The sequence below is a fragment of the Cetorhinus maximus genome, chromosome 21, assembly GCF_964194155.1.
Source record: "Cetorhinus maximus chromosome 21, sCetMax3.hap1.1, whole genome shotgun sequence".
In the NCBI taxonomy this organism is placed as follows: domain Eukaryota; kingdom Metazoa; phylum Chordata; class Chondrichthyes; order Lamniformes; family Cetorhinidae; genus Cetorhinus; species Cetorhinus maximus.
Genome location: NC_135899.1, coordinates 18,954,742 through 18,964,656, shown reverse-complemented (window position 1 = coordinate 18,964,656; position 9,915 = coordinate 18,954,742).

Sequence of the window (9,915 nt, the reverse complement as noted above, 5' to 3'; positions counted from 1 at the left end):
CCCACATGCCCAGTTTTCTTTCCACCATCGACACTCGCTCCTTCCAGTTTCTAACAGATGCCCCGGTCCCTCCGAACCATATCCCCAGCACCTTCAGGCCATCTGACCTGATAGTGAAGGGGACAAAGGATCAGTCAGCCCAATTCCCAAAGACAATGGCCTCGCTCTTCCCATGATTTACCTTGGCTCCCGAGGCCAGTTCAAACTGGTCGCAGATGTTTATCGGTCTGCGCAGGTAGAGCGGACCCGAGCTGAAGACGGTGACATCGTCCATGTACAGGGAAGCTTTGAACTGAGTGCCTCCACTGCCTGGGATCGTCACTCCTCTTATGCCCAGACCGTTCCTGGTGGACTCAGCAAAGGGTGCTATGCAACACACACACAGGACAGGGGAGAGAAGGCAGCCCTGCCTGACTCCAGATTTAATTGGAAAGCTTTCTGATTCCCACCCATTGATTTGAGACTGCGCTACTGATGTTAGTGTAGAGCAGTTGGATCTAGTTGTAAATTCCCTCCCCAAACCTCATTTTGGAGAGCATATCCACCATGTAGGTGTGCGATATTCTGTCAAAGGCCGTCTCCTGATCCAGGCTGATGAGGCAGGTATCCACACCCCTGTCCTGCACATAGGTAATCGTATCACTGAGCAGCGCAAGGCTGTCAGAGGTCTTCCTGCCGTGCACAGCACAGGACTGGTCAGGGTGAATCACCAACTCCAGAGCAGACTTGACCCAATTGGCGATGACCTTGGATAGAATCTTATAGTCCACATTCAACAGTGAGATGAGTCGCCAACTTATAATGTCCTCCCTTTCCCCCTTGTGCTTGTAGATGAGGGTGTTGATGCCTTTCCTCGTGGATCCTCACATGCTTCCGGCCAGGAGCATACTCTCATATACTTTTAGTAGGTCTGGGCCGATCCAGTCCCACAGAGCCGAATACAACTCAGCCGATAATCCGTCACTTCCGGGAGTCTTACTCTTCTCGAAGGACTCAAGGGCCTTAGTCAGTTCATCAGGCATTAGCGGTTTCTCCAGACTCTCCCACTTGGAGCACCATTCAGAAATTGGTGGTTGGGGTAAGGTTGATGAGGAGGTTTTTGGAGTCGCAAAAATTTTGTTTATTTTAAAAGCCAAATAAAGCTCTGAAGAGGTATCACAGGGACTCGAAACATTAACTCTGTCTGTCTCTCCACAGATTCTTCCAGGCTTGCTGAGATTTTCCAGCATTTTCTGTTGTTCTTGATGTAGTTTGTTGTCTCCAGTAGAGGCTATTAAAGCCATGGGGAGGATCTGAGGAGATTATTAGGAAGGTCCAATATTAGGGTTTATGTGGGGGTTATTGGCGTTCAGGATAATGTTCGTGGTGACACAGGGATGATTGTTGGGGTTCTGGAATATGTTAGTGGGGACAGGGGTGTTTTTGGGGTTCAGGGTAATGTTATTGGGGACGGGGGTTATTGGGGTTCAGAATAATGTTAGTGCGGACGGCGTGGGGGTGTTATTGGGGTTCAGGATAATGTTAGTGGGGACGGCGTGGTGGGGGGTGTTATTGGGTTTCAGGATAATGTTAGTTGGGACGGGGGGTTATAGGGGTTCAGGGTAACGATAGTGGGAACGGGGGTTATTGAGGTTGAGATTAATGTTATTGGGGGCAGGGGTTATTGGGGTTCAGGATAATGTTATTTAGGGCACCGGGGATAATTGGGGTTCAGGATAATGTTAATGGGGACACGGCAGGGAGTTTATTGGCAGTCACGGTGTGGTTGTGGGGGTGATGGGGTGTGAGGCAGACTCGCTCAAACTCACTGAGGGAATACTGCCTGCAGTATGGATATTCTCCATTTGGTGGCGCCACTCCCTCACCTCTCAGGCTGACTCCTCATCTGCTCTCTCCAAAACTCAGGCACCCTCACGGCAAAACAGTCCCGGCCTGTTCCCAAGCCATTGTCAACGCTTCACTCAGTTTGTTTCCTTCAATATTTTTTTTCAAAAAGAGAAAGTTTTTTTCTCCCTTCCTTTCTGGTCCCACCCCTCTGTGCCGCCCAAATTTCTCTTTGAATTGCTGGGTGGCCCCTGGGGTTAACCCCCACTGGTTTTGAGGTTAGGTTGGAGAAGCTAGGCTTGTTCTCCCTGGAGCGAAGTTGGGTCTAATAGAGGTGGACAAGATTATGACAGGTTTAGATAAGATAGGCAAAGGAAGGCCGCTGCCATTAGCTCCCATATACAAGGACTAGTGTCTGTAAGTGTGGCGGGAAGCAGAGACAGAGATTCCGTTTGAATGAGGATCTGACAGGCCACTCGCTTTGTTCCCCTGTAGACTAGTGAGGACGGGGATGATGTGTAACAGGGACTTGGCAAGAGATGGGATATAAGCGGTAGAGTTACAGATGAACTGAAGTTTATGTTGGGCGGTGGGCGGGTTACTGGCGATGAGAACATTGGAATAGTCAGGACTGGAGTCAGAGTGATGGCTGAGTTTGTCAGTCGGGCTGAAGCCTGGGCAAAGCTGGACAATGTTACAGGAATGGAGTTTTTGTGATCATGGGTTCAGCAGTTCATTTCCGGGTTGTTTAAGAAGGGAGTGAGGCAAAATTACAGGCCGATTAGCCTGACCTCGGTCATTGGTAAGATTTTAGAGTCCATTATTAAGGATGAGATTTCAGAATACTTGGAAGTGCATGATAAAATAGGGCAAAGTCAGCATGGTTTCATCAAGGGGAGGTCATGCCTGACAAATCTGTTAGAATTCTTTGAGGAGGGAACGAGTAGGTTAGACAAAGGAGAGCCAATGGATGTTATCTACTTGGACTTCCAGAAGGCCTTTGACAAGGTGCTGCACAGGAGGCTGCTCAGTAAGATAAGAGCCCATGGTGTTAGAGGAAAGGTACTAGCATGGATAGAAGATTGGCTTCCTGCCAGGAGGCAGAGGGGGGAGAGAAGCGGGTCCTTCTCAGGATGGCGGCCGGTAACTAGTGGAGTTCAGCAGTGGTCAGTGTTGGGACCACAGCTTTTACTTAATACATTAATGATCTAGATGAAGGAACTGAGGGCATCCTGGCTACGTTTGCATATGATACAAAGGTAGGTGGAGGTACAGGTAGTATTGAGGAGGCGAGGAGGCTGCAGAAGGATTTGGACAGGTTAGGAGAATGGGCTAAGAAGTGGCAGATGGAATATAACGTGGGGAAATATGAGGACATGCACTTTGGTAGGAAGAATAGAGGCATAGACTATTTTCTAAATGGGGAGAGAATTCGGAAATCTGGAATGCAAAGGGACTTGGGAGTCCTAGCCCAGGATTCTCTTAAGGTTAACTTGCATGTTAAGTTGGTAGTTAGGAAGGCAAATGCAATGTTGGCATTTGTTTCGAGATGACTAAAATATAAAAGCTGGGATGTGCTGCTGAGGCTTTAAATGTGGTCAGACCACATTTAGAATATTGTGAGCAATTTTGGGCCCCGTATCTCAGGAAGGATGTTCTGGCACTGGAGAGGGTCCAGAGGAGGTTCACGAGAACGATCCCAGGAATGAAAGACTTAACAAATGAGGAACGTTTGAGGAGTCTGGGTCTGTATTTGATGGAGTTTAGAAGGATGAGGGGGGATCTGATTGAAGCTTACAGAATACTGAAAGGTGTGGATAGAGTGTACGTGGGGAAGATGTTTCCATTAGTAGGAGAGACTAGAATCCGAGGACACAGCCTCATAGTAAAGGGAAGACCTTTTAGAACAGAGATGAGGAGAAACTTATTTAGCCAGAGAGTGGTGAATCTATGCAATTCATTGCCACAGATGGCTGTGGAGGCAGGTCGTTGAGTGTATTTAAGACTGAGATAGATAGGTTCTTGATTGGTAAGGGGATCAAAGGTTATGGGGAGAAGGCGGGAGAGTGGTGTTGGGAAACTTATCAGCCATGATTGAATGATGGAGCAACTCGATGGGCCGAATGGCCTAATTTCTGCTCCTATGTCTTATGGTCTTATGGTCTTATGGATATGCGCTCTTATTAACTAGGCTAACATCGTGCAAATTAATAATGTTGTCTTACCTCTTCGTTCATTATCTCCCATTGAATCAGTGTCAAAACTTGTACAAAATCCAAAAGTGCCGTATCCTCAAAAGCATTTCACTTGCGTGAAAACAGGTTTTGTAACTTATGACATAAAGAAACATCTTCACTTAGAAACATATACTTACGCAAAGACGTGTGGCAGGTCAGGAGATAGGAAAGAATATAAAGAACAGCAAAGAATGACAAAAAGATTAATAAGGAGGGAAAATTAGAGTATGTGGGAAAGCTAGCTAGTAATATAAAGACAGATAGTTTGAATTTCTATATATATTTAAATAAAAGTGTTAACAGAGTGAGTGCTGGTCCTGTAGAGAATGAGTCTGGGGAATTGATAATGGAAAGTAGGGAGATGGCGCTGAATTAAACAGGTATTTTGCTTCAGTATTCACTATACAGGAGACAAGTAAAATCCTGGAAATAGCTGTAAATCAGGAAATGGAAGGGAGGGAGGGACTTGGGAAAATTACAATCGCCAGGGAAGTGGTATTGAGCAAATTGTTGGGGCTGCGGGCTGACAAATCCCCAGGTCCAGATGAACTTCAGTCTGACCTTGAAGGAAGTGGCTAGTGAGATAGTTGATGCACTGGTTTTAATTTTCCAAAATTCTCTAGATTCATGGAAGGTTCCAGTAGATTGGGAAATAGTAAATATAACTCCTGTATTCAGGATAAAGCAGGGAACCATAGACCAGTTAGCCTAGCATCTGTCATGGGGGAAATGTTACAAGCTATCACTAAAGATGTTATAGCAGGGCACTTTGAAAAATTCAAGGCAATCAGACAGAGTCAACATGGTTTTGCAAAAGGGAAATCATGTTTATCCAATTTATTGGAGTTTTTTGAAGGAGTCACATGTGCCATGGATAAAGGGGAACCGGTGGATGTACTATACTTAGATTCTAGAAGGCATTTGATAAAGTGCCACATCGAAGGTTATGCAAGAAAATAAAAGCTCATGGTGTAGGGTGTAACATACTGGCAAGAATAGAAGATTGGCCAGCTAACAGGAATCAGAGACTTTTCGTAAATGGGCCTTTTTCTGCTTGGCAGGATGTGATGAGTGGTGTGCCACAGAGATCAGTACTGGGGCCTCAATTTATATAAATGACTTGGATGAAGGGACCAAAGGAATGGATGGTAAATTTGCTAATGACACAAAGATAGGCAGGAAAGTAAATTGTGAAGAGGATGTAATGAGGCTACAAAGTAACATAGATAGGTTAAGTGGGCAAAGATCTGGCAAATGGAGTATGGTGTGGGCAAATGTGAAATTATTCATTTTGGCAGGAAGAATAAAAAAAGCTTATTATCAAAATGGTGAGAAATTGCAGAGCTCTGAGCTTCAGAGGGATCTGGGCGTCCTAGTGCATGGATCACAAAAGGTTAGTATGCAGTTACAGCAGTTAATTAGGAAAGCTAATAGAATGTTATCATTTATTGTGAGGGTAAATGATTACAAAAGTAGGGAGGTTATGCTTCAGTTTTACAGAGCATTGGTTAGACCATATCTGGAGTATTGTGCACGGTGCTGGTCTCCTTATTTAACGAATGTTGTAAAAGCATTTCAGAGAAGATTTACTAGACTAATGTCAGGAATGGGAGGGCTGTCTTATGAGGAAAGGCCGGAGAGGTTAGGCTTGTATCCACTGGAATTCAGGATATTAAGAGGTGACTTATTGAAACCTTTAAGATCCTGAGGGGTCTTGACAGGGTGTATGTGGAGAGGATGTTTCCTCTTGTGGGAGAACCTAGAACTCGGGGGTCACTGTTTAAAAATAAGGGGTCACCCATTTAAGACAGAGACGAGGAGAATTTTTTTTCTCTCAGATGGCTTAGTGTTTTTGGAACTCTCTTCATCAAAAGACGGTAGAAGCAGAGCCTTTGAATATTTTTAAGGCAGAGCTGGATAGATTCTTGAATAATAAAGAGGTGAAAGGTTATCGGGGGTAGGCAGGAATATGAGGTTGAGGTTACAACCAGATCAGCCACGATCTTATTGAATGGTGGTGGAGGCTCGGAGGGCTGAGTGGCCTACTCCTGCTCCTAATTCGTATGTATGTTCTAAGAAACTATAAATAAACAAAAGCATGAACAGGAAACTCAAATGTGGAAGATTGGTGATGCATTTCCTTGGGGTCTTGGAGATTGTCTCCCAGAAAATAATTAGCTATTTTAATCCCTTTTATGCTTTTGAGTCATCAGATTTAAGATTTTTTAGAAATGGGAGAGAGAAAGTGACATTTCTACTATCAGCAAATAACGCTTATCCAAAATTAGCTCACGAGTTACTCCAAGTATACTATCTCCTCTGGACCCAGTTCACACAGATGCTGAACTCCATCTGACTCATCAGCCTTTCACACTGACACTGAATCCCTTTCTCACCTAAATCTCAGCACAGGTCCACATTAAGAGGAACCACGTCAGGTCATTTTGAGCTAGTAACCCGGGACAATTACCAAAAAGATGTTGGATTATAACCAGCATTGCGATGTGAATCTGAGAGTTGGGTTTGACTGACAAATCAGCTTCCCAGGGGGACAATGATGTGACAAAAATGAAGCATCCTGGGCAAAGGGAAAGGATGTCAAAACGCTAGGCCCATGTTCCTGCGGAGTAGTTTTATTCAGGGCTACTGACTGTCATTCAGAGGCGGACTGATTGTGGGGAAAATTCCACCAGTGCCTCTCAAAACGTTGAATGCCTGTGACTGAATGTTGCCTCCTCCCGGCTTCTGCACCCATCCACTGATCCTTGCATCACAGCCTCATCTTTGACTGCTATCTCTGGCCCCATGTAACCACACCCTCCCCAATTGTTTTAGCGATCAACACGCGCCTCTGTTCTGGTGATACACCCCGAGGAAAATGCTAACAGCGGCTGAGGAGAATGCACCAACAGGTGTTAAGGATGCTAAGAACAGGCTGACTGCTGATGTAAATTGTCTCTAATTGGGAAGAGCAAATGTCCCAGATGCTTCAAGAGTAATCGGACATTACCTGTTCATTATTCTGCCAATGAGGGTAACCAGGGACTTGTTTTTTGATTGGTTTCACAACCACTTTGTACCAAAGGCACTTTGGGTAGCTGGGAAATCATGTTGCTCCTGGACAATGGTTAAGCACATCCTCCTGCTGAACTCTTGGTGAAGAACAATGTTTTCGCTGTTTACTTTTCCCCCAAAGTAACGTCATTAACTCAGTCAATGGACCAAGGCAATTTTCGGATCATGAAATGTAAATATAAAGACTCCTTCTTGAATAGTATATTTGGCGCTATGACAGAGGCCTGGGGGGTGGAAGGCTTCCAAAAGGAGTTTACAGGCTTTTAAAAATTATTCATGTATGTAGGCATCACTGATTACACCAGCATTTAATGTCCTTGTTCAGGGTCACATGTAGGCCAGGTGAGGACAGCAGATTTGCTTTCTGAAAGGGCATTAGTGAACCAGATGGGTTTTTACAACAATCAGCAATGGTTTCACGGTTATTATCAGACTTTAAATTCCACACAATGATTGTACTCAAATTTCACCATCTGCCTTGGTGGGATTTAAACCTGGGTCCCCAGACAATTGCCTTGGGTGACTAGAGTATTAGTCCTGTGACAATACCGCTATGCCACCAGCTCCCCCTGACACCAACTATGCTTCTGCTAATGTGTGTTGCCTTATTGATAAAGACACCGACCAACGCTGGTACAAGTTTGGCCTCCAACAGTGTTCATTGAAATGATAATATTGAGAAAGACTTTGAAGATTTTCATCTGAACAAGGGAAAAAATTCTGGTAAACTAGCTCCTTGATTGTTCAAGATGCATATGAATGGAATGTGTGAATATACTGGAGGCTGAGGATATTGAGGAAGTGTTTAACACCGTTAACAATGATGCCACTGTGCATTCTTTGACTGACAGGGAGATTGTAGGAATGATTATCTGCTCATCTCCACAATCACCACACCCTCAATGTCTCTCTCTCCGCCCCCCACCCCACCCCCACCCCCCCCACCACCTTAAACCAATTTATATTTCTCCCTTCTTCTAACTATGCTTCAGTTCTGCCGAAGGGCCATGAAGGCTTGAAACGTTAACTGATTTCTTCTCCGCAGATGCTGCCAGACCTGCTGAGTTTTTCCAGGTAATTCTGTTTTTGTTGTAGGAATGGTGTTACATCAAGATCAACTTGATAAATACAGTGTTGATGAGTGAACCCAGTAGAGAAAATGCCTATAGTGGATATGTGTGACAGGTTGATAGATGCACTCGAACAACGTGCAATTATAAGTGAGCAAGAAATAACGTCAATCAGAAGGCAAACTTATGAAGGAAGAGCCAGTGTTGATGAGGCAAATGAAGCTGGGGAAACTATTCAAGAATGCCTCCCAGGAGAGAACATTGACACTCTGAACCCTCTCCTTCAAGCTGAATTGCAGACGGTGCCATGGGCGTGTACTATTACAGGTAGCCTGCATTTAATATTCAGTGATACATCTATTTTTCTAGCCATTTTATTCAAGTTAGGCTTGGACAATTGTAATGCAAGTAGGCCCAGTCCGATATATGGCATCCCGAAAATCGAAATGATTTGAAATCCGAAACGCGATTGGCCCCGAGGATTTCGGATAACAGATACTCAGCCTGTAGAATATTGCGTAATGAAATTCTAGCTACGCGAAAATGGGATGGGGTAGACAGCAGCAGGCTATTTTCAGTGAGCGGTCAACACAAAGAGCCATAGGTACAAAATTAAATGTATGAGATTTGGAACAGGAATCAAGAGAAACTTTTCTACACAGAACGGTGAGGCTGTGGAATTCACTTCCGTGGTTAGTGGTTGGAACAAAACGTTCCATCGTTTCAAGGGGTTTACCCAGTTCAAGCCTCAGCCCAATAATTTTGCTCCAAATTTTGATGCATTGATTCAAGCTAAGAGATGTCAGAGATGAACTGCAGTGCTGCTGTGAGATAGTTATGGATGCCATATATGTCGCAGCGATTAGCTGATGGAATCAAACAGCCTGTTCCTTTGGTTACTCAGAATAGGCAGAGTACAGACCGCACTCAACCAGCCCACACTTACAAAACTGTCCGACGTGATTCCGTGATTGGGCAGCACTTACTGAGCAATCCTGAATGTGCTAATAGCTACTCTAAGGACCAAATTACGATAACAATCGAGCTCATAATGTGGCTCAATTATGCTTGTTAAAAGCAACACATTTTCATAAATAGAGATCCGTTCTCTGCAAACAAAAGGAATAGGTTCAAGCTTTGTGCTTTTCTGAATTACCCGGCAGCTTGGGAGCTTAGAGTTCCCTGTTGCTTTCTCAAAGTCAATGGGCGGAATTGTCCCAGAGTTGCACCAAGTGTGGTAGCGGGAGGGAAAAACAATGTTTTACCTGCCAGCCGCAATGGTGGCTTCTTATCACATATCATCACAAACCTGCCACATTTAACTATGCATTACCGGGAAAAGGGCCTTTCCGATGGCGGGTGGGTTCTGATTCGCCCACCACGCCATCACCTCGCTGCTTCATCACGCCAGGCACCACATTCAAAGTACAGCCACACGCACATCTCTCAGTGCTTCCAGCCCAGGACAGCTGCAGGTAAGACCTGGCCCTGAAAGGCAAGAAGACTGCAGCCCCCAGGTTTAGTGATGTGTCTCTTGAGTGCCTTTTAGACGCCATGGGGGCCCGCCGTGATGTACTCTACCTTTCCTCCGGCCACAGGAAGGGCAGCAATATTACCACCCCAGTTTGGTGGACGATGGCACTGTTGATCAGAGTCAATGCTGCACAGAAGAGGTTGGCCATCCAATGCAGATAAAAGATGAATGATCT